Source organism: Melospiza melodia, chromosome 24, assembly GCF_035770615.1.
Source record: "Melospiza melodia melodia isolate bMelMel2 chromosome 24, bMelMel2.pri, whole genome shotgun sequence".
NCBI classification, from domain to species: Eukaryota; Metazoa; Chordata; class Aves; order Passeriformes; family Passerellidae; genus Melospiza; species Melospiza melodia.
In genome coordinates this window covers 12,350,847-12,375,143 of record NC_086217.1, presented here as the reverse complement: position 1 = coordinate 12,375,143, position 24,297 = coordinate 12,350,847, and the positions used below count along the sequence as shown (strand labels likewise).

General features: G+C 62.0%; 1 protein-coding gene across 10 annotated transcripts in view; it reads right to left on the bottom strand.

Annotated features, from left to right (window-relative positions):
- RBFOX3 (RNA binding fox-1 homolog 3) overlaps positions 1-24,297 on the bottom strand; it is a 121,836-nt gene that overhangs the window by 76,443 nt on the left and 21,096 nt on the right. Inside the window, exon 1 of one of the 10 annotated variants that reach the window (XM_063176074.1) lies at positions 15,785-15,882. The exons of 7 other annotated variants lie outside the window; for them this stretch is intronic. The gene's annotated coding sequence lies outside the window, so the exon portion shown is untranslated. Of the gene's footprint in view, positions 1-14,401; positions 14,724-14,969; positions 15,041-15,784; positions 15,883-24,297 lie in introns of those variants that run through there. 2 more of the 10 variants (XM_063176073.1, XM_063176071.1) reach the window with 2 other exon arrangements.

Genomic DNA, 24,297 nt, shown 5'->3' with positions numbered 1-24,297 from the left:
CCCTGCGCTGCCGCCGGCAGGGCCCGCACCTCCAGCGCTGCGAATTCCTCCTTTCTGTCCCTCTGACATCCAAAACAACCAGATCGTTTTCACCACACCATTTTCCCAGCCTCAAGCAGAGCTGTTTCCCAGGCTGCCGGAATCCTTTACAACCCCCGGAGGATCAGCAAACGATTTTTCACTCTTCCCTCTTTGGTTTGGAGAGAAAAAGGATCTGGGCTCAATCACAATTAGAGCGAACTGCAGGCAGGGAAAGCTGCGGCTCCACTGTGTGACAGGAATGATCTAATCAGGCACCGGGTCAGATGGCCAAAACACAAACCCCTGCAGAGATGATAACGGCTCACTCTGCCCGAGCCGAGCTGGCTGAGAGCGTGGGGCTCCGGAGGCACAGGGAGGGTGGATGGAGATCACACAGAAACCACGGCACGGGGCTGCAAACCACAGGTGAGGGCCTCTGACTGTGCCTGGCCTTCCTCCTGAGAGGAGGAGGAGGACTCCCACATGTCCCTGCTGAGGCTGGCAAAGCACCTGCCCAGCTGGCAGGGTGGGTCTGTGCCAGCTCCCAGGGATGGAGGAGCAGGGGCAGCTGCTGGAGGACACCCCTGTTCTCTCCTCCTCCCAGCCCCAGAGCTCCCCAGGCAGGCCCAGGGGCTCCAATGCCAACGGAGGGGTCCCACTGCAGCACTGGCACCAGAAGGGAAAAATAATTTGCCCTCTCAGGCAACCCTTGCTCTGCCCTTCCCAGGTCCCCTCTGCCCCTCACCCCGAACCAGGGAGCTGCAGGTTCAGTGGGGCTGGACACCACAGATGAGATTGCATCTGTCTGGGTATAAATAATTTACTGCTTGATGGTCAGAGTGAATTTAATTAGTTCTTGTTCTCCTGATAGAATCAGCCCACCGCTGCTAAAGCATTTCACTCCGAATTAGCCTGAGAAGCACTAACAAGGCAGCGCTAATTTTACACACACGACATCCCCCACAGTCTCTGAAAATACAGCTCCACAGAGCAGGGAGCAGCCCCAGGGGGCTGGGAGAGGGGTGGTGTGGGGGATGAACCCGGGCACAGCCTGGCCAGGAGGGATGTGGGGAGCTGGCACCGAGGGGCACCAGCACACAAACCCCATCCCTTCCCCTTCCCTCACTTCTAGCTACCCAGGGATTTGGAGAGGGGGCAAGGGGCAGGAGCCTGTGGCTGGCAGGGCTGGTGCTGCTGCCTGCCACGTCCCCTCCCTGCCAGCTGAGTGCCCACCTCACCCCCTCCCTGCAGCTCCCAGGGTCACGCCAGGCCGCTGCTGCTGGAATTGCTGCCACAGCCTCGGAGCAGCAGCAGCAGCAGCACACGTCAGCGCTGCAGGGGATGCGTGCCCGCTCACCTGGAAGGGAGAGCAGGGGGGCAGCTGCGGGAGATGGGCACAGAGCGCTGGGCAGTGCCAGGTGTTGGCACCCCCAGGCCAAGGGAGGGCCCTGGCACCCCACACTCGGCATGCTGTGCAAGCCCAGGCTGCACGCTGACCTCGTCCAAGGTGGAACCAGCCTAGGAGGGGGTCAGGCAGCACCCAAGGCATGGAAGGGGGCAGCAGGGCCCCTGCCCCACTACCCCAGACCAAACCCACTGTGTTCCCATGGGCACCCCCTGGCACATCCCACCCACCCTCCCTGTGCTCAGCCAGGAGCCCCGGGCTCTGCCCTGAGCACGGAGCCGCCGTGCCCGCAGCGCTTCCAGCTGCTGCCTCCCTGCTCTGACCTCCCCTGTCTCGGCAGGATTTGCGGTGCCCATTAAGGGCCTGCCCGAGCCTCCTCCTGCTGGGCCGAGCTGGCACCATGGCCACACCGAGCCCTGCTGCTGACCCCTGAGCCTGAGCCACACCGAGCCCGTGCCACACTGAGCCTGAGCCACACCGAGCCCGTGCCACACTGAGCCTGAGCCACACCGAGCCGTGCTGCTGACCCCGAGCCCTCTGAGCATCGTGGGGTGACAGCCCCACAGCCACATGTGCGGACGCACATCCAGGGCATTCCCACCCAAACTGGGATTTTGGGAAATGGGACTGCATGGAAAGGCTCCAACAGAGCAATGCTCTGGGTTGTGCCAGAGGGAACCTGCCTGAGAGGGCCATGGGGGAACTGATGCTGCTGCTGATTGCTGTCCAGAGCAGAGGCACCTCACCACGGGTGCCCACCAGCAGCCTGGTGCCATCACTCCTGCTGGCACAGCCACCCTCCTGCACACAACAAACCAGCTTGTTTGATTAGCTCTGAGCTGCCAATCCTCACTCAATAAATCACCTGCACAGGTGAGGTGCCCACAGCCCCCGGGCAGAGGCCACCCCTCAATTCACCCCTGCCCATGGCCACTGGGCACTGGTGCCACAGACAGGGCTCATCCCCAGGGCACAGCAGCACGGGGGCAGCAGCATCCCTCCCGCTTCCCTTTTTCCTCCCTCCATGACCTCATGCTCTGCCCGAGTCACTCTCCCCCAGCAGGAACAGCCCGTCCAACCTCGCCCTCTCTCCTGTTTACGCATAAGCCAGGCTGACAACTCCTCTTCATCACCGTGTCAGAGCCTTCCTCGGCAGCCATGCATCTCAAGCAGGACAGCACCATAAATATTGCACAGGAGGTGTTGCTAATCTAGTTACAGGCTCAGCCTCTCACGCTCTTCCATCAGGAAGCCTTGGATTGAAATTGAAGTGTATTAGTATAATTTTATCAGGTTTTATTAAGCCTGGGGTCTCACGTTTTTGATATATAGTTTTAATTAAATTTTAAGTCAAAGAATGCAGTTGTTCATATTTTATCTCGCCGTGGCACGTCGGGAGGAGGCCGTTAATCAGCACGCACCAAAACATCCCTTTGCCCGTGGGGAACGGGAGGAAACTCTGCCAGCAGAGCCCAAGTTCCCTCCCTCGCTCAGAGCCCGGCTGAGCCCCTGCCCAGCTCCAGTCCTTTCCTGTGCCCTGCTGCCCTCCCGTGCCAGCACTCACAGGTGGGAGGAGGGAAAAGCCCCCGGGCCGAGCAGGGAGGAGGGAAGGTGGCACCAGGGCAGCTGGCACAGGGGCGGCTCCCGGCCGGGCTCAGCAGCAGGAGGGCAGGCAGGGACCCAGGAGCGGGGACAGAGCCAGGGGCTGGCTCCAGCACCGGGAGGGACCCTCAGCCTCCCCTGAGGGCACTCTGGGCTGAGCCACGCACCAACAGGGATATCTCTCTCCATCCTGGGAAAAGGGAATCCCAGCCCTCGGCTGCAGGCACTGCCAAGCCCACAGAGGGTCCCCAGGGGTGCAGCAGCCCCTCAGGGATGGCACAGCCGCCCCAGCAGCTGCCAGCTGCACTCCAGAGCCAGGAGCACCACCAGCACGGTGCCCTTCTTTCTGCCAGGAGCAGCGTGGGGGCACAAACGCTGAGCTCTGTGCCTTCTGCCAGCAGGAGCAGCAGATGCCACCACAGCTGGCACTGCGCTGCCCTCACCTCGTGGCTCCCTGCCCAGGGAGGGCTGTGACTCCCCGGGGACACAAGGCCACAGCGGGGGCACATTGCTCCCAGGTCCTTGGGAAAGGCTGATTCATCCTGGCTGGAAGGAGCTGCAGCACCAGGCAGGGCAGAGGCAGTTCACCCACCCCAGCTGGGCACTGTGGCACATCTGGCTGCAGCTGTGCCTTCCCCATGCACAGCTGGGGCAGCACAGCTGCACCCCAGCCCCTGGTGGGGCACAGCAAACCCTCTGCTGGCAGCTCCAGATGGGCTGGGGTCTCCAGAGAGCTGACCTGGAGCATCAGCACTGCAACAGCGGAGCTGGGGGCACAGGGGCTTTGGGGACACACACAACATCCCCACACACGCATGTGTCACCACTGCCTTAGCTGGCACCAGGGATCCCAGAGGATTCCTGAGCATGGAAACAGCTCAGCCCAGAAACATCTCCAGTCCTGGAGGTTCCCTGGTGTGGAAAGCAGAGGAGCTGAGCACAGACCAATCTCTCCCAGCTGAGATGCTGAAAAAAAAACTATCATCAAACTTGCCAAAATGTGCTCAATTACAAACCACATGTAATGCTATTAGCTTAAAAAAAAACAAGTCTCATCTTTCCCACATGGAGGTCCCCACCTGGAAGAGCAGCAGAAACCACCAAGCACAGAACTACAGGTGACAGGGACAGCCCTGCCAGTGACAGGGACAGCCCTGCTAGGTGACAGCATTACAGGTGACAGGGACAGCCCTGCCAGTGACAGCCACATCACCAGAGCACCCCAGCAGGGCCAGGTGCCCACAGACCACGGTGGCCCCAGGGGGATAAGGGACCAGAGGAGCTCTCAGTGCCCCCCAGCACTGCGCAGCCAGGTCCATCCTGGAGCAGCTGAGGCTCACAGCCCGTGTGACAAAACACAGCAGTGACATCCTTGCAGGAGCAGGGAGGGAATCCCAGGACGAGCAGGAATGGTTCTGCTCATCAGCCGCAAGACTGATAGACTTGGGGGGTGGGGAGCACGCTTTGCGTTTCCTTCCTTCTCCGTTGCAAAGGAACGGGGATTTGGGGTTGGATTTGAACTTCATCCAGAAGAAAATTATTTCGTTCGGAAAGGAAGCAGTCGGATTGCTGAACACACTCACCACGCACAACACCCCAGCCCCGAGCCCATCACAGCGAGGCAGCTGCCCACAGGCATCCTGCCACCCACCCTGGCACTGCTGGGGGCTGTGGTGCCACCAGGGCCCTGCGGGTGCCTGTGCCGAGGTTTCAGCTGAATTTGAGCTGGGCAGCGAGGAGCAGGGCAGCAGAGCTCAGTGCGTGCCACCGCGAGGCGAGTATTTATATCCTGGCCGCCGCAGCATCCCTTTGTAACGCACGGAGCCGTACAGGCAGCGCTGTCACTTCAGCCGTGTGTTACAAGTGTTTGATATGGAGATTTTGGCAGTGGGAATGGATGTACCTCGCTGAGAGGTTTATGTAAAATGACAGCTTCTGGAAAATGAAGCACTCAGATATAAAAAAAAAAAAAAAAAAAGAAGAAAAGAAAAGTACAAACAAAAGGGAGGGAGGGGAGGCCTTCACTCCGAGAGGCCAAAGCAGATCTCTCCTCCCCGCTGGCCTCAGCAGCTCCCACCCAGCACAGCAGCGACACAGCACCGACCCCAGCGGCCCGGCTGGGCTGGTTCAGCTCACACACCGGAGCTGCCCCATTTCCATCCCATCCCATCCCTCCCCCTCCTCTCCCGTTTACAGGCTGTGGCTTTCATCGCTGCTGCGCGGGGGCGGGCGGAGGATGCGCGGGAGGGAGAGCTGCTGTCGGTGGGCCGGGAACCGCTGTGACTGCTGCCCGGGACAGAGACACGGTACCGACACTGCCGGGAACCGCTGAGACTGCTGCCCGGGACAGGGACATGGCACCAATAACGCCAGGAACCGCTGAGACTGCTGCCCGGGACAGAGACACGGTACCGACAGTGCCGGGAACCGCTGAGACTGCAGCCTGGGACAGGGACACGGCACTGACAGCACCAACAGCGCCGAGAACCGCTGCGACTCCTGCCTGGGACAGAGATGGGGACACGGCACCCACAGTGCCGGGAACCGCTGAGCCTGCTGCCCGGGACAGAGACACGGCACCAATAACGCCAGGAACCGCTGAGCCTGCTGCCTGGGAGAGGGACACGGCACCCACAGATCCGGGCACTGCCTGGGCCCCTCCCCAGGCGGGGACTGCAGGTGCCAACACTCCCGAGCCACAGCTGGGACGGGGGATGTGGCATCCACAGACCTGGTCCCCTGTCACCCTGCCGTGCCAGGGGACAGTGCTGAGTTCCACACCTACCAAAGAGTCAGCACTACTGGCAGACACTGCAGGTGGAGGCACTGCAAGGGGAGCGGATGCAATCCCACCCCCAGACAGACCCAGACCTGTTTCCTGGGGAGCGGGGAGCGTTTGCTCCCTCACTGGCTCCCACCACTCGCCTCACCCGATTCCACTGAGGCAGAGATAGGCACCCCAGCAGGGCCATCTCACCCAGCGAGGAACGTGCCAGCAGCACCCAGAGGCTGCACTCTGGCTCATCCTTCCAAAGGCACAGCCAGCTCCCTGCCTGGGCTTTACACCCTCCTCCAGCCCCGTGCCCAGCGGGGGGATCCGTGCCACGGCCGGGGTGGAAGCAATTCCTGCTGCAGCCATAATGATCCATAAAGAAGCTGACTTGTTTCTTACCTCTCTGAAATGAAGGATGGTGATTACCCTCCATCCCAGTCCACAAAGCCTAATCCAAATTGATGGCCTCCCAGAGATTGCTTCTCTCGCCTCTCACCAATCCAATACCCAGCTCCCCTACACACATCGACTCAGGAGCAGAACGTCAGCGTAATTCACGCAGGCTCGGGCTGGAAAGGCCATTTATCCTGCAGGAAAGGCTCCCGGACAAGACATTACATTAACAGCACGTTAGGGAGAGCTGGCAGTGCCAGCCCTGCTCCTCCAGGCCGCAGGCAGCAGGGCAGGAGCTGCTGCAGCCCCTGTCAGGGACCCCTGTGCCAGGTGTGGAGGAGCAGCAGAGCCGGGCACGGCTCCCGCTCGCTATAAATATCCTGGAGCAGGACTGACAACAAAGGCAGCAGCTGAGGCAGCACCGTGCACGCCAGCAGCACAGCACAGCCACCCAGGGAGCTGCCCTGCCTGTCCCCACGCCCCCGGGGACCTGGGGGAAAACCCTGCGATGTCCCATCCTGGGCAGGACCCTGGCACACGTCTGTCTGTCCCCCTGGCACAGCGGGTCCTGGAGGAGCCCCAGCAGCAGGGCAGGCAGTGGGGGAGCCTCAGCCACGGGCCCAGGACACAAACCCTGGGGATGGCAGGGGCGTCCCTGGAGCACCAGGCTCGGGATCCACTTCACTGAGAGCCTCTGCTGACCTTGGGCAGCGCTGAGCAGGAGCCCCGGGGCCCCCGGCTGGGCACTGAGGGCACCCCCAGCCCAGCGTCACACCCCCCGTGCCTGCCCTGCCTCTGCTGCCCCGATCTCATCGCGCTGCAGCGCAGGTGTGCGCGGGGCCCCGCGGGAGAGCCGGCTCTAATTGCACAGATAACAGCAAATGATGACAACAGACCACCGCGGGGAGCGGCGGGGCCGCTGCCCTGGGCAGCCCTGGGGATGCGGCCGCGGAGAGAAAAACAGGAGAGAGAAGGAGGCAGGGAGGGAGGGGAGCGGGGTCTCTTCACCCACTGCCTACTCCAGCCTTTCTTCATCCCCAGCACCGCACTCGCTGCTCCCTGCACACCCAGAGAGGCTCTATCCATCCAGATGGGCAGCAGGGAGGGAAATGCGCCCTGGGCAGGGTGAGGCCAAAGCCATGGCACCATCTGTCCTGGGGGGCACCCCTGGGAGCCCCCACCTGCATGTGCAGGGCACCCTGGGCACACAGCACCCACAGCCAGAGCAGGGCAGGGGTTCCACGGAGCCGGCACAGGGAGGGACGCCCATCCCGGCCCCGGCACGGCCCCGGCACGGCCCCGGCACGGCCCGCAGCCCCGGGGAATGTCTGCGGAGCAGCCGGCAGAGGCTGCCGAGCGGGGGGAGCCCTGACTCACCGGCTGCCATCGCTCCCCCCGCCGCAGGTGGGCGGCTGCGCCAGGAGCGCTGAGCGGGGATGCGCAGGCGGGGCTGCGGGAGGGGATCCCCCAGAACGAGGAAAACAAACCCAAACCCCGGCGATATTCACGGAGCCAGCACCGTGCCCGGCCGGCAGGAGGATCCCAGCGCCGCTCCCGTCCCTCATCCTCCCCAAAATTCCTCTTGAACCAGATGTGCCCTCAGCGGCAGGCCGCGGTGCGTGCATGCGCAAGTGTTTTCATCCCAGCCTTTAAATGAGGTCTTCGCTGAGAATTTACAATTCCCTCATGGCCTCAATCTTGCAAAGATTGCTTTTTTAACACTGTTGGGCTTTAATTCTAATAAGCCTCCTCTTTATTACGGAACCAGGTCACATTGCCTTGACACGGCGAGAAAATCTTTCATCGGGAAGGAAAATGGAGACGGGAAAAGAGAACTCAAGGAAGGGAGGAGGAGGACGGGGACACAAGCGAAGAGCAGCGGCTGCCCCGATCCTCTGCGGGCCCAGGCGAGCGGCGGGCCGGGCCGGGCCGGGCCGGGCAGGGCAGGGCCGGGCAGAGCCGGGCAGGGCAGGGCAGAGCCGGGCAGGGCAGGGCAGAGCCGGGCAGGGCAGAGCCGGGCAGGGCAGGGCAGAGCCGGGCAGGGCAGGGCAGGGCAGAGCCGGGCAGGGCAGGGCAGAGCCGCCCCGCGGCGCCGCTCGCACAGGATTATTTCTGGTGCGGCTGCACTTCCCACGCAGCCTCCCACCCCGCGCTGCCGAAAGCGCCAGCAGGAGCAGGGGGAGAGCTTGACAAAACTTTGACAGAATGAGGACGGAGTCCAGCCCTGCCCGGACACGCGGCCGGCCCGGCGCACGGTGCCGGTACCGGGCGGGAGCCGCGGGGATGGGATCGGCACAGCAGCAGCGCTGGGAACAGCCATCCCCGCTGCCCCTGGCGGCAGAGAGCTCAGCCCCGCAAGGAACGGCGCAGCGCAGCCTCACCTGGCCCTGCGACACCTGCTCAAGCGGCCACTGCCCCTGCTGGAGGCTCCAGCACCCCCAGCACTGAGCAGGTGCCTCCCTCCTCCCCAGCCCCTGATGGGGTTTGCCCAGCTCAAGGCACATAATCACAAACCACCTCTGTCAGTGTCTCACATCATGGCCATCATCACAGAAACGGGCTGATCTCACACCCCACTGAGCTCCCTTGTGCCCACATCTGTCACCTGCCAGCGCTGGATTGGGGACAACTCATTTGGGACTCATTAAACCCCCGGGGCAGCGAGGCCCTGCCGGCCAAAGCACGGTGAGACGGGACTCGGGGCACTGGTTCCTGCTCCCAGTGCCCCCTGTGCCAGCTTTGTGCCACACAGTGGGAGCCCCCAGACTGTGCTGGGGCACAGCAGTGTGTGACCGTGGCACATTCCATGTCACCAGTGCCACCAGCAGAGCAGCCCCTTCCCCACCTGCTCCAGACAAGGAGCTCTGGGACAGCCCAGGCTGAGCTGCAGCACATCCCCCAGCCCAAGCAGGAGCCGTCTGCAGGGTGGGCAAAGGGACAGGCTCCACAGCCCGGGGAGGCAGCAGGGGAAGGCCGCGGCTGCTCCAAATGGAGATGTTTAATTCCCAACACTGGCAGCTGCACTCAAGGCAGGAGAGGCAGGGAAGCCATGCACAGGGGTAACCATGGCAACTTCACGGAAGTTAAATAAAAACTTCTTTAAAAAAAGCTAACGAGGTCCCTGAATCATGCTTTATCAGCTGTGTTGCTATAAAGATCGAGATCCAGCCAGCTCAGGATTCCTAATTACTCCTGCAATATACTGGAGAGAGCTTTATTTAAAAAAAAAAAACCCTGGCTATGCACGGAACAATTTGGGCCTCTCTCCACGCTGGGATTTGCACAGCCCGTGAAGCACCTCCCCAGATGGATCTGCTGCTCTGAGCCTTCCCAGCCTGCCTGGGGGGCTCAGGGGGCTGCACCCCATGCCCTGTTCCTGTGGGGGGACACAGGGAGAGCCCCACCAGTGCTGCTGCCACATCCTGCTGCTCACAGCCCCCCTGGCACAGGGAATGCTGTCCAGCATTTCCCACCAGCCTGCATGCTAAACACCTGCACAGGAGCATCCCACGCACCCACCTGGGGCTGCATCCAGCTCTGGTGCCTGCAGCAGGGGCTGCCCATGGCTCCCCTGGCACAGGGGATGTTCTCCAACATCACTCACCTCTCCTGAATGCTGAACACCCGCACAGGAGCCCTGCAGCCCTGAGCCCGCCAGACAGGGACTGAGGCGTCAGGCAGGGACACCCTGAGCTCAGGGATCACCATGCCAGGGCCAGAGAGCAGCCCAGGCAGTGCCCACCCCAGCAGGTCCCATCCCTAGGGCACAGAGCTGCCATCGCTGCCCACGAGCCAAAGCACAGACCCCGAGAGCTCCCCAAAGCCCTTTTCCTGCAAAACAGGCTCTTGGAGAAGCCCAGTGAGGCCTGCAGAGTGAACAGACCCTGCCAGCCCACAGACAGACTGTGCTGCAGCACACCCACACCCCAACAGCCCCCACCCACCAGTGATGGCCTCAGCACTGTCTGGGAAATCCCACCAAAGCCCATTTCTATCACCAGAGGCTGCTGGAGGTGCCAGCAGAGCCAAAGATTTGCCAGCAGTGACCAGGGACCCCCAAACCCACGGGCACAGCACAGCAATGACCAGGGACCCCCAAACCCATGGACACAGCATGGCAGTGACCAGGGAGCCCCAAACTCACGAGCACAGCAATGACCAGGGACCCCCAAACTCACGAGCACAGCAATGACCAGGGACCCCCAAACCCATGGACACAGCATGGCAGTGACCAGGGAGCCCCAAACCCACGGGCACAGCACAGCAATGACCAGGGAGCCCCAAACCCACGGGCACAGCACAGCAGTGACCCCCAAACCCATGGGCACAGCAATGACCAGGGAGCCCCAAACCCACGAGCACAGCAGTGCCATCACCCCCAGCTGTCCCCACACATCCTGAGCCCCAGAGAACTCAGGGGCACCGACCCCAAAACCACCACGCTGAGCCAAAGCACGCCAGGCTCTCTGCTAAGGAGAGGGCTGCACCACGAGCAGCTTTAGAGGGTTATTTGAGTCTTTATTTTCACAGCTTATGGTAAGAGTAAGTGAATTACAAGTATTATTTACTATATTTTTAAACTCGTTTAATTTAAGCTGATTCTGAATGGAAATTAGAATCCAATTAAAATGTGGGGGGAATGTCAGCGTTTTGAAGCAGATTATTAAGCAAAGCTACATTAAACATGTTGGAAGCATAAATATTGGGGAACAAGTTCTATATTTACAAGAGGATTTATTCCGCTAAGAAGTATCATCCATGGCCCAGGAACTGAGGAACCCGTTATCAAGGTCAAGATTTTATCAGCAGGTCTCAGATTCTCACATCTGTGTTTCACCCAGGGCTTGATTAAGAGTTTAGAAGCCTGGAAAACTCTCCCTTTTGCTCCAGCTCCTGCTTTAGAATTAATTGTTTATTGATCCAACAGGAGGAAAATATTCTCTCTTGCTGCAGAGGAGCTGCCTGGAGCTGAGCCTGTTGTCAAAAGCTGTTTTATCACTTCCATAAATTCCAGCTGTGGTGACTTCCCCAGCTCCAACCGCCCTGTTTGTGCACACACCCTCACAGATCCCCCTGGTAATTCTGGCAGGGCGCAGCTCCCAGGCCATGCCCACGTTCCCACCTCCCGGAGCCCCCAGACCCACCGGGCTGCCCAGAGGAAGCAGTGGCTCCCAAACCCACCTGTGCAGGTTCTCTTGTGTAAATCCCATTGCACCCCCAGCTCCTGCCAGGGCAGTGCTGAGTGCCACAGGGGCCCAGGTAGGAGAGGAGGGAACCTGCTGGGGCCTGGAAACCCCCATCCTCATCTTCATCCTCATCCCAGCATCTCACACCTCCCACAGCGGCATCAGCCCAGACTCCAAAAAAGCCTTTTTTTGCTCTTTTCTCCCTCCAGGTAGAAAAGCATCCTGGAGGGGAAATGGAGCAACCTGGCAGGGTCCATGGGAATGTGCACTTCCTTCCACCTCTGGGAAAACCAACAGCAAAACACTAGGAAAAAAATCAGCTTTTCCCAGCCAGGAAAGCCTGTGGATGCCCTTCCTCCCACTCAGGATCCATCCCCTCAGCCCCTGAACCCACCAGGTGAGAAGGGTGGCAGCAGGAGGGGACACATCCACAGTAGGTAATGGAACAGCAAAAGGGATCCTGGGCTCCTGTGCGTGTTTTTACCCGTTAGAAATTCAATTTTGTCTCGTTAGGAAGAGCCAAGGATGCCTGGAGCATCTGCATGCGAGCAGAGCAAAGGGGAGAGCTGCCTCAGACTGCTTTATCAGGGTGCAAAACAACTGGAACCTCAGTAACCAACAAAATGACAGACTCTGCTTCCTCATCTGGTACACCCCAGCCTGTCAATTAATCTGCAGGAACACACATCCCAAAATACCTCCAACAATTCCAGCAGAAAGCACTGGAACAGCACCAACAGCAGCCTGGACAGTGAGAGGAAGAGGAGGAAGGAGAAGCTGCTGTCAGCAGCACCGAGCAGCCCAGCCCGGGCAGGCAGGGATGGAGCATTCCCATGGGACAGCTCTGCCATCAGCAGCCCCCTGGTGATGCCCAAGGAGCTCCAGGCTCAGCTCCACGCCTGCAGCACCTCCATCCCAACCTCCCCACCTTGCCCCGACCCAAACCTGCCCCCTGCTCCCCTTTCCCCGCCACAGCCCTTGGAAAGGAGCGGATCGGCCAGCAGGACTCATTACCCGCTGAGGTCTCACCCCGAAAGGCTGTAAATTAAAAGAGAAAAATAAATTACGGAACTTCCCTCGCGCCTTTTATTATCTCAATAACCTTCAGAGGGATTTATCCACCGTCAGCTGAGCAGCCAGAGCTGCGCCGACAAACCAAATCGGGGAATGCACAGCTGAGGACCCTCACACCCCAAAGCAGGAATGTGGCCCAAGCTGCTGCTGCAGAGGGCACTGGGGGGACCCTCAGCCCCCCAGGGCCTGAGCACAGCTGGGTAAGCCCCACCAGGGACCCTCAGCCCCAGTGCCCGAGCACAGCTGGCTCAAACCCACCAGTGCCTGAGCACACCTGGCACAAACCCCACCAGTGCTGGGGAGGTTCCCCTCAGCCACGGGGGCACCAGAACTCAACTGTCCCATCCTGGTGGCACAGAGGAACCCAGCAGGGCAGGGCAGGGTGGCAAAGCAGCAGCAGCAGCTGTGGGGGGACAGCTCTGCCACCAGCACAGCCTGCCTGGGATGTCATCCTGCTAATTCAGAACGACGTGTTCTGGTGATGGGAGATGGAGAAACAGGGAAAGGGAGAATCCCCAGCCCGTGTCACAGAGGGGCTGGGTGAGTAGGGCACACTGCTGGCCAAGGCTGCAAGAGGGGGTTTTCCAAAGGGGGCATCACAGACAGCAAGATATGTATTCTAAAACATCCTAAAGCCTCCCAGGCTGCCCAGGAGCAGCAGGACAGGACAGGAGAGGTGCTGCCACAGCCCTGTCACCAAGCACGGTGTGCCCAGCAGACATGCCAGCCTCGCACCAAGGGGGCTCCCAGGGAGGTGCCTGTCGTTAACTCCTGTCATTAGCAGCTCCCTCGGCACCTCAGCCCTGCAGTGCTGTCCCCACACCGTGCCCACACTGCCAGGGAGGAGCAGGAGCTGCCGCTGCCAGCCTGGGCCTTCCCAGCCCCTCCATCCCCAAAAGCAGAGATTCACACGCTGCTGTGGCTGTGTGCCCTGTGCCAGGGCTGTCTGCCGTGCCGACACAGACCACTCCAAAGGAGGTAGGGGGAAATAAAAATTCCTCAGGATTTTCTGTGAGCCAACAATCAGAGCCTCAGCACCTCTCCCCAGAGCCAGGAACGAGCTGCGACCAACAGCCAGGCCCAGGCAGCCCTGCCAGCCCCAGCCACTGCAATCAGCCCTCCCTGAAAATTAGCAACTCCGGGCTCCTTCTCCATCTGTTAGCCAGAAAAAACAGCTTAATTTCTCGCTTTGTGAGGCTCTATCAAGCCTCAACCATTTTAGCCTGGAAACAGGAAGCTGTTTGGGAAGCAGAGCGCCTTCATCTCTGCACTGTACCCAGCACGGCCAGGCCTGCAGCTCGGGGTACGAGCAGACTGCAAAGAGCACCGGGCAGCAGGATGCACCCCAAAACACTGAGAGCTGAACCACAGGCCCTGGACATCCCAGAGAACGACGGGCACATCAGAAGGGAAAACGAACAGGGTACTGATCAATGGTGAGCTATGCCCACCCCGGGCTGTGCCCCCCAGGACACAACATGGCACCCAGAGCTGCCCGGCCCCAGCGCCAGGCATCGCTGGAGGCAGCGAGCGAGTGTCAAAGCCTCACCAAAAGCAGCCGAAAATAGCTAGGATTGTTAATGTCACGCTCACTGGAGTGAGAAGCTGAGAAATCCCCGCTCCCCCCATCCCTCCGCCTGCACACACGAGCGCTGCCAACGCCTTGCCAGGCTGCTGCCCCAGCCCCGGGCACTGCCCGTGCCCCACAGCGCGGCTCTTTGCCCCAGGTGTGCCCCGAGGCCGACGCTGCAGGGGATGCTGTGAGCGCTGAGCAGCTCCTGGCACGCACAGCTCCAGGGACCAGGGAACGGCTGGAGAACGGCACCGGGCACTGCCACACGGGTAACGGCACCGGGCGGTCACACGCACCGCACACGAACCCCACGGGACCCCCGAGGGGCCCTGGCCACGCACCCGCCCCTCCCGGAGCACGAGCCCCGCACGTACCTGCACAGGAGCCCGTCCTGCAGCGCAATGCCCGGAGCCAGGCAGGAATTCAGGAGAAGAACGGCCCAGGGAAAGCGGCCTCGCCTGCCTGGCTCTGCCCCACGACTGACCCAGAACCTTCTCTTGTGCCTCCTTTATCCAGACTCCACCTCACCCAACTTTCCTACAAATTACCTTCACCTGAGGCGGCGGTGACCGTTAGCGCCACGTTATTGTTTGCAGCTGTGGCTAATTAAGGGCCATAACGAACCCTTGGCACAAACTTAACGGGGCCCCCGGCACATCGCGCGTCGCCCCTTGCCCGGGCCGGCTCAGCCACGAACCCTCACGGGCACCGCGGCACCGGGTCCCGGAGCGCAGCGGGGACCGCCCGGTGCCGGGGTTGGCGCCGCCAGCCCGGCCTCCCCCGCTCCTTCGGGAGCCGCCGCCAGCCTCCCCCGGGATGCGCCGGGGCAGCGCCGCCCGCTGCGGCTCCCTCCGGTGGGCATCCCTCCCCGGAGCCGCCCCGCTGCCCTCCCCGGTGCCGCCGGGCGGGGGTGCCCCGGTGCCGCCGCCCCCGGTAACTCACGCGCTCAGACGGCCCCGCCGCGGCGGCGCAGGGCGGCCGCGGGTCCCCGCCCGCCGAGCGGCATCTCCCGGCGGCGGCTCGGGCTCTCGGCGCTGCCTCGGGCTCTCCGGGCTCCGCGCTCCCCGGGCTGCGCTCCCCGGGCCGCCTCGGGCTCTCGGCGCTGCGCTCACCGGGCCGCCTCGCACGCGGCTGCGCCCGCGCCACCGGAGCCACCGAGCGCGCGCGCCCGCCCCCGGCCCCGCCCCGCGGCTGCCGCCCCCCGCCCGGGCTCCCCTCCCTCCCTCCCTCCCTCCCTCCCTCTGCGGGGAGACCCGGGCGGGATGGGGGGCTCGGGACCCTCTGCCCGCTCCGCACACGCTCCCGCCGCTGCGCCACGAAAGGAGCCGCGTTTTGTCCGTTTCTGCCCCAAAACCGAGCCTCCAGCACGGAGCGGGCTGCCCGGGGCTTCCTCCCGATCCTCCCCGTCCTCAGCAGCACCGGCACCGCGGGTGGCGAGGAGCAAAGACCCCCGGACAAGCCGGAGCAGGGACACCGATTCCATGGCTGTGCATGCACCGGGACACCGGGTGGGACGCCCGGGCACTGAGAGGGATGCCCGGGCACCGGCTGGGATACCCGGACACCGAAAAGGATGCCCGGGCACCGAGAGGGATGCCCAGGCTCGCGTCAGCCCCTGGCAGGACGGAGCAGGAAAGGGATTTCCAATCCTCACTGCAAACACCGGGAAACGCGAGGCGGTGCCGGGAGCCCGCAGGATGCGGCTCCGGAGCATCCCCCAGACTCCCTCCAGCGCCGTGCGCGTCTCGGCCCCTTACCCTTCCTTCCCTTTCGGTCACACTGGGGATCTCCGGAGCGATGCGGGCATTCCCAGCGCCGCTGGAAGCTTCCCGGGTGTTATGCAAGAGCAGAGCTCTGGCATTCGCGGCTCTCTCGCTCTCGGCTGCTCATCGCCTCCCCTGGGGAGCCGGCGGAGCGGGCAGAGCTGCGCTACGGTACCGAGCTGTCCGCGGGGCTGCTCTGCCCCTTCCCGGGCTCGCTTCCATCGCGGGCAGAGCCGGGAGCCGCTTTGGCAGCCAAACCCCCCCGAAGCCCCCCGAAGCCCACGGGCCGTGGGGTGTCACAGGGCCGTCACAGTGACCTGCTCCTGCTGGCGCTCCGGGAAGGGGCTCAGCGCTTTTTCCCCGCTCAGACGATTTATTTGTGGTTCCCAATAGTTAAAACTGTGGTGAAGCTCCCCAAGCTCTATTTCCTGAGAAATATCTGCAATGTCTACAGCCTGCTTGAGCAGGAAGTTATCTCCTACGAGTTTAGCACAGGGTGATCTCTGACACTTTCCCAGGTTCCTGCAGAGCCCCCCAAACCAGGCACTGCTCCCGTTCCCTCCCGAGGCCCTGAAGCCCACTCTGGAGAAAACCACCAGGATTGTGAGCAGCCACCACGCGAGTGAGCACCGTGAGCACCCGGGCTGCGCCTCACCCATGCCCACATCTATTTTGTATGATCCGCGGGTATTTTTAGCCCTCGGGGCCGCGGCAGCCTTGTTCTCCCGACAAAGGCAGCCAGGCCCGCTCCCTGCTCTGCCCCGCTGTGCCGCTTCCTCACGCTTCACTGAGGCTGAAGATGCTTTAGGCAGCACATTTGGAGAGCGAGGAGCGGCGAATGCGGGAGAGCTCAGCTCTGCAAACCTTCCCGGCATCCCGAGCCCCGGAGCCGGGCCCTGCTGGCTGCCATCCCACCCATCCCATCCCATCCCTCCCACCCATCCGTTCCTGGAAGCGCACAGCGCTTGTGTGGAGCACACCGAGCGGAGCGGGCTCCGGTGCCGGCATTGCTGAACAACCCACCGGAACGGAACAGGCCCCAGCACCGGTACCGGCACAGGGTACCGGCCGGGAAGCACCGCGGAACCACCGAGGAACCCCGCGGGGATCTCCGGAGGGCAAGCGGAGGGAGGGGAGTCCTCCCCGGCTTGGGAGAGGAGGAGGAGGAGGAGGAGGAGCAGGCGGGAGATAATGGCTGAGGATGCACGGAGCGGCAGCGGAGGGAAGAGCAGGCGCTGGAAACGGCACCAGGCAGCAAACCCTGCAAGGCTGTGTGTGAACCGCGGGAACGAGAATCACTCTGGGAAAAAGATGGCTTTCCTTTTTCCTTAGCCGATTTCACAGCCTATTGGCCATCAGGGCCTTCATTTGGAGGCAGTCAGAGCTGTTTAAATTACTGCTGCGGGGATCTGTTCCATCTTTAAGGAAGAGGAGGTTTTCCTCAGAGCTGTGGCTGGAGCACAGAGATGACAGGACCCAGCGTGGCTCCATCTGGGCTTTTCCCTGGACACGGCTGCTGGAATGCAGAGCCCCACAGCTCTGGGGATCCCTCGGGCCCCAGGGCTGAGCACCGTGCCCCAGCCAGGCAGCCAGTCCTGGAATCTCCTGCACAAGGCCACAGAGGCCACTCAGCCCCAGGGAGAGACACGAGACAATGAGCAACAGCCCCCACATCCCCCACGGCTCTCAGGGACCCCCAGGTTTGAGGTGCCCAAAGGGTGCCCAGCCCCTCCCCGGGGCTCTGCCCAGATGGGGAGGTTTGCAGCGGGCACAGCCCTGGCACAGCCCTGGCAGCCCAAACCTGGGCCTGCCAAGAGCTCCCCCACCAGTGCCTGTCCCCCCAGCGGGCCGGGGGCACGGTGCCAGCTGGAGCTGCCCCCCGAGAGCTGCCCCGGGTACCTGCAGCACCCCCGGCCGCAGTGGGGAGGCTGGGATGGCACGGCAGAACCCGGGGCTGTTTGCTGGCAGGTGTCAGATGCCCTGACCCAAAAAAGCCAAAGCGGAACGTGCAATCCCAGCGAGGCGCTGGGCGGACACACTCAGACTGCAAAGCACCGTGGGAGGAGCAGGGAGAGCCATGCTGATGGGCTCTGCAATAACGCTGTTTTAAACATAATTTCCGATAGATTTTATAGCTAAGTTATGTAACGTAATGAGCAAATCTACAATGCAATTGTCACTGCACATTAACAGCGAAATCCTGAGCCTCTATTACACTAACAAACTTATTAAATCAGTGAACACTGCGCTGCATCAGTCAATTATTGAAACAATGCCAAGATCGGGAGAACAATCTGATATCCATTACAGGGAGCAGGAGCAGGGATGTGACCGGGGCTGCCCGCAGCGCTGCGTGCTTTAGAGCGTTCCACGGATCCACGGTACCCTGGCCACCTCACCTGCCGGCATTCCACAGCTCCCCAGGGAGGGAGGGAAGGAGCCAGAGCCAGTCCCGTGCTCCACCCCAGGTCCCCGCTGAGACAGGAGCAGGGAGGGGAAAGCGCTGCTGGGGCTGGGATTGCCCTGATGGCAAGGGAGGGGGCTGCGGCACCGGCGGCACTCGGGGATATAAACCACCCTGCAGAGGCAGAGAAAGCCTTGAAAAGCGAGGGGCACACGGCAGGGGGTGCTGCCAGCACTCAGACACTGCTGCCCCCTCCCAGGCACTGCCTTGGGCCCCATCGCTGCACCGATCCCAAAGCCTCATCCCCGTGTGCCCACCCTGAGCCCTCTCCCAGAGCAGCCAAAGCTTCATCCCTGCCCACCCATCCCGAGTCCCCTCCCAAAGCCTCATCCCTGTGTGCCCACCCTGAGCCCCCTCCCAGAGCATCCCTGGAGCAGCAGTGGATGCAGCATGACCAGGAGCCAGCTCCCACCTCGCTGCCCCTCTCCAGGGCGCTGGCAGCACCAGAGCAGGCAGCTCTGTGCCCACATGAGCTCATCCCTGGCTCCAGGGCTGCAGCCACCCGCTGCCACACAGACTGCCAGGGCAGGGCACTGCTCCAGCCCCAGGAAGGGGCACGAGAAGGCTGGCAGGGGATTGGCCCTGCAGACCCCCGGCTCTCACATCCCCCTGGACCCTGTGAAACGCCATCAACGCCAAAGTGACATCCTCAGGAGACTGTTAAATGTGAAATAGGGTGAGCCCGGGGAAACCTGCGAAGATGTCCATGCAAACACCTCAGCAGAGTGTGCCTTGCACCTCGGTGAAGTGATTTGACACAGCACTAATTATGCAAATTAATCATCAGTAAATTAGATGCTTGGTTATTTATTTATTTTGCATTCTGCGCCGCAGCCCAGCAGGAGCAGCACCCGGAGAGAGGAGCAGCTCCGCTCCGGCTGGGAAGGAATGTTTGGTAACATGTTGCATGATCTGGCCTCCCCACATTCCTTCTCAGATGAAATTTGGAATTGATTTGCCGGTATCACACCGCTCCCAGCCCTCAATATGTCATGGCAGCTAATGAACCGTGCCACAGACACATTTATAACCCACTATTAGCTGCTTCCATCGCAAAGAGATTTTTTTTTTTCCCCTCTTTGCTCTGATGTTCTAAGACTTGCAAAAACAAACCAAACATCACATACACAGAAAAAAACCCCAATCACCAGCAACACCAGAATCACCACAGCAAACATGTCCTGAAAGTGAGCTACTTGTGTGATTCCCATCTTCCCTCCTGAACCCAGCTCTCAGGCTACAGAAAAGGCCCTGGACAATGACCCAAAGTCGCCCTGATTTTGCCCAGGCTCCTTCCCAGCCCTGCTCCCTCCAGGCAGAGCAGAGAGAAAGGGGCTTCCAGCTCCAGCTCCCTCCTGACAGCAGCAGCTGGAGCTGGGACCCGGCTCCAGAGGGGGAGCAGGAGGCGATGCTGGGGACAGAACGGGACAGGCCCAGGAACATTCCCCTTCCTCCCCTTCCCTCGGAGCCTCATCCACTCTACTGGGGGAGCAAGAGCTAATTCAATTTACCGGGATCACTGAGGAGGAAATTATTTAATATTCTGCACGGAATTTCATATCTGAGAGCAGGAACTGCCCTGTTCCATCAGAGATCTGTTCCTCCCAAACACTCAGCTTTACTTTTGGGGGCCGTGGGCCGCCAGGGACGGGCAGGGATGGGCAGGGACGGCGCTCCCAGAGCCAGGAGAAACGAACAGCAGAGAGCCACGGGTGCTCCCCATGGAAGGGACAGCAGCCTCCCGAGGGGCTCTGTGCCTGCTCCCAGGGAGGATCCTCCCATTGCCATGCACCCTGCATTCCACAGGAGCTGCTGCTCCTCCCACATCCCCAGGGACCCTCGGCTGGCGGCCTGGCACTGCCACCCAGTGACCTGGCACTGCCACCCGGTGCCACTTCTGAGCCCCCCAGTTGGCTCCTCCGTCCAAAGAGGAGCCTGGATTGGGCACAGCAGGATCAGGGAGAGCAGAATTTACCACAGAGAACAGAGAACCTTCCCCTTGGCTGTGGTGCTGCTCACCTGGATCAGCAGCAGGATCTGCAGGAAGATGCCAGCACTGAGTGTTCCCCAGGGTGTGCCACTCCCCAGGCTGGTGCTGCAGGTCCCTGTGACTGTCCCAGGGGTGGGCACACCCCCTTGGCACAAAACCAGCATCTCTGTGGTGGAGCAAGAGCCACCAAAGCTGGGCTCCCCAGCCAAGGATGTGCCAGCCTTGTGTGGAGACCCCCAGCTCCAGCCCCTCTGCCCTGGTGATGTCTCCTTCCCCTCACACACACACAGAAGCGATGATAAGCAGCAATAATTTTGCTTCTGTATTTGTGTCACCAAAACTTCCAGCTAATTCCTGTAGCTGCCAGCATGGAGGCACTAATACCTCTGTGAAAGACAAAGCAATTATTTCTAAACATAGCTTGTTCCTTGCATTGTCACCACCCCAGCCACCCAACCCCTGGGCTGCTGTTAGCATCTTCCTCTAACTAGCAGGGGAGGAAAAAAGGAATGTTTTTCCCCAAAAGCACATCCCTGCTCCTGGCCAGGTGACAGACACCCCATGCCTGACCCAGACAGAGGCACAGTCGCTGTGCTCCAGTGTCTCAGCTGGATGGAGACACCGTGTCTGCCGCAGGACCCTCTGCAGCACCAGACCTCGTTATGCTGTGGGTCTGCTCTCCAGGCATTAAAGCGAGCCATAAAATGACAAGTGAGGTGAAATAAGGGATGGGAGCGGCAGGGAGAATGCAAATGGTGGCACTGGCACAAGCACAGCACCATCCAAGCGCCCGTCCCCAGTGCTCAGCGCCCAGGAGGGGACACAGCCAGTGTGTGGGGGTCCCTGCCCTCCCCCAGGTGCCCTGGGCAGGGCACTGGGGTCCTGCTCTCCACATCCCACCCTGCCCAGAGCTGCCCAGGCTCCTCCATCCCCAGCTGCCACACCTGGGCAGTGGCAGGGATGCTCCGGAGCCACCCACCCCAGGAGCTGTCCCAGGTGTGTCACACCTGCAGCGCCCAGGGGAGGGGAGCCCGGAGCAGCCCTGAGCCCAGGACAGGGACAGCTCCCCGGGAACTGCCCTTAAAAATATTTCTATCACACTTCATAGTCAACCTGCGGTACCACCTCCAGTAATTAACCGCTACATTTTAATTAAACATTGATTAGCAACTAATTAGTCTAATGATTAGTCACCTGAAGGAGACAAAGCAAAATACTGGGGCTGCCAAGATAGGAGCAGGAGAAGGCAAATGATGAAAGATGAGAGGCAGCTGAAATTCCTCCCCTGCTTCCCTCTGGGCCAAACACTTCCTCACGGCTTGGCCCTTCACAATGAAGCTTCGAGGTGAATTTTTCTAATTGTGGCAATTCTGCCAGAATCTCAAGTGAGTGGTGGGGAGGAGACTGAGTTATTTAATCTTTCCCGTCAGATGGCAGGTTGTTAATGTGGCTAAAGAGCCTCTCCCAGTCACGGTAACAAAGTCAAGGGAGACTTTTGTGCCTTCAGTCCTGCAGTGTTCCGAGGAGATCCCAGAGAGCAGAAGCCCCTGGGCCCAGCACTGCATCCCCTGCACCCCTCAGAGCCCAGCACTGCCTGTCCCGGTCCCGCCCGGGCTGCTGTCCCCTGCCTGTGGGATAATCCTCTTTACCTCCATCACAGCCCTCAGAGCCCCAGCACTGCCTGTCCCGGTCCCGCCCGGGCTCCTGTGGGATAATGCTCTTTACCTCCATCACAGCCCTCAGAGCCCAGCACTGCCTGTCCCGGTCCCGCCCGGGCTGCCGTCCCCTGCCTGTGGCCTGTGGGATAATGCTCTTTACCTCCATCACAGCCCTCAGAGCCCCAGCACTGCCTGTCCCGGTCCCGCCCGGGCTGCTGTCCCCTGCCTGTGGGATAATGCTCTTTACCTCCATCACAGCCCTCAGAGCCCCAGCACTGCCTGTCCCGGTCCCGCCCGGGCTGTCGCTGTCGCGCCCTGCCCGCTGGAGGGGCTCCCATCCCTCCGCCCCCTCCCCACAGAAGCGCCGCTGCCACACGGCGTGCAGGGCCGTGTCAGAGCCAGCCCAGCGGGGCCGGGCACCCCCGGATGCCAGGGCCGGGCAGAGCCCTCGGTGGCAGGCGGCAGGGCACGGCACAGCTCCCTCCCCTCCGGGATCCGGGCCGGGTATCCGCGGGCACTGCCCGCACCCGGGCACATCCCGGTGCCACCCTGGGACCCGCAGGTGCCCGCAGGCTGCGAGCAGCCCGAGAACCCCACCGAGCCCTCTGCAGGACATCGGCTCACCCCAAAGCGGCCCCCGGGCTCCCAGCCCCGCGCGGACACGGCGCCGCGCTCACGGGAGCCGGAGAGCCCGAGGGCTCCCGTTCAGCCCCGAGCGGGCTCCGGTGCCGTCCCCGCAGCCCGCTCCGCACCGGGGCGGCGCTGGATGCGATGTTTGTTATTGCACTGGTCCCTTCTGTGCGATAATCCCGTTCACCCCCATCACTCGTGCCTCAGCAAAGCGCTCCGGCTGCGCGTTATGAAAGCGCTCCCGGCGCGCTCCCCCGGCGCTCCGCGGCTCCCTCCTCTCCCCAGCATCGCCGGCGTCCCCGCAGCCCCTGCCCTCCCTCCCTGCCCCTTCTCTTCGCCCTCCTGCCCGTCCGAGCCCCGCCGGGTCTCTCATCCCGCCCCTGCCCATCTGCAGCTCCTCCCGGGGGAAGGCGAAGCGATAACGCCGCAGTTATCACTGGGGTGCTGAGCCCAGCCCGGACCGGACCGGACCCCCGGGAAGGCCACGGCTCGGCGGTGCTGCCCGAGGAGCCCATCGGCATCTCCCCCTGCCCCGGCACGGGAAAAGCCCCCAGGGAGGTCACCCGACAGCAGGATGGGGTCAGGCTCGCAGGGAATAACGCAGGTCAGGAACCACGAATGTGCAGCCCGGCCCGGCCGGGCAGCAGCCCCCGAGCCCCGGGGAGCCGCACGGGGCTGCGAGAAGGGTTAGACCAAACCCTCCGGCCGCGCCTCGCTGCCAGGGCTGCGGGACATCGATCGCCTCGCACGGCTCCTCACCCTGCGATCGCTACAATCGATGGGGTCGGGCCAGGGGGAGGCGGCTGATGGATACCGACACCTTCCTCCCGCTCCTCCTCCTCCTCGCGATGGGAACGGCCCCGCTGGGGAGCGCCCAGAGCTCCTGTTGGGGCTCCCCTGGCTCCCCCAGAGCTCCCGTTGGGGCTCCCCCGGCTCCCCCAGAGCTCCTCTTGGGGCTCCCCCGGCTCCCCCAGCCCCTCGGAGCAGGAGGCAGAGCAGCAGCAGCAGGCAGGGGCTGCCCTGGCAGGAGGGCTGGGGCTCTGCTGCTGGGCACGGTCTCACTGGGGACCGGCACACCTGGGCACGGCCCGGAGATGCCCAGAGAGAGCCCCTGCCCTCCTGTCCTGCCCTGCCCAGGTGAGGAGCTCCAGCAGCTCCGACCCCGCAGCCTCAGCCAGCTGCAGGCAGCAGGAGGGGCAGCGGCTCTGGCTGTTTCATGCTTCCACAAAGCAATCTGCTCCTTGGGCTCCTCTGTTCCTCCCTCTTATGCAACTGCACAAAATGTAGAGGAAAACAATCCCCTGGATGCTAATTTATCCGAGGAGCTCGAGCGGCTTTGCACGAGGCAGCACTTTCAGCAGGAAAAAAAACAAAGGGAACAGCCATGCCTGAAAGGCTGCTCCTGAAACGTGCCCTGCCTTCTGGGATCCTGCCCTGCCCAGCTCCCACAGGGATGCCTGCCCACATTTCTGCTTCCTACATCCATCCTTACACCCCTGCCTGCATCCCTGCATCCATCCTGCACCCCTGCCTCCTGCTGCTCCCTGCATCCATCCCTGCCTCACCCCTGTGCTGGCTGGGCAGGCTCTGCTCACCCCCTGGAGCTGGCAGGATCTAGGATCAATCAGGATCAGCCAGGATCAACCAGGATCAACCCTCACAGCTGCCCTGGGGCTCAGTGCCCCGAGGTGCCAATGCTCAGGGATGCAGAGCCAGCCCAGCCTGGCACAGAGCTCCCGCTCACCTGAGGGCACCTCAGGGTGCC